Raw genomic sequence first — 339 nt, 5'->3', positions numbered from 1 at the left:
AGTTTACTAAATATTAGTTTTACACAATAACAATATCGAGACAATCTCTGTAATGTTTATGTGGACTGTAATATAGTCAACATGAACAATACTGGATGTTCAATAATGTTATTGGTACTGTTCCACTCTTGCCCGAGTGCAACAGTAAGTAAATAGCAATATTGAGACGATGTCTGTGTTACCTGTGGGTGTGCGTGTATGTGTACTTGGGTTTGTTCGCTGCTGATATCCCCCCCTGGGCCCCCCTGACCCAACCCTTTCCCCCCCCAAACCATTACCACCCTCCTCCTATACTCTTTCCCCCCCCTTCACTCCCCACGCTCCCCCCCCCCCCCCCAA

General features: G+C 46.9%; 1 protein-coding gene across 1 annotated transcript in view; it reads left to right on the top strand.

Annotated features, from left to right (window-relative positions):
* Window positions 1–339, top strand: part of VOLCADRAFT_104973 (uncharacterized protein) — a gene marked incomplete at its 3' end in the record, with an annotated part of 8,904 nt that overhangs the window by 2,503 nt on the left and 6,062 nt on the right. The gene's annotated exons all lie outside the window — the stretch shown is intronic.

This window comes from Volvox carteri, assembly GCF_000143455.1.
Source record: "Volvox carteri f. nagariensis unplaced genomic scaffold VOLCAscaffold_22, whole genome shotgun sequence".
In the NCBI taxonomy this organism is placed as follows: domain Eukaryota; kingdom Viridiplantae; phylum Chlorophyta; class Chlorophyceae; order Chlamydomonadales; family Volvocaceae; genus Volvox; species Volvox carteri.
This window is presented reverse-complemented; position numbering and strand designations above follow the sequence as displayed.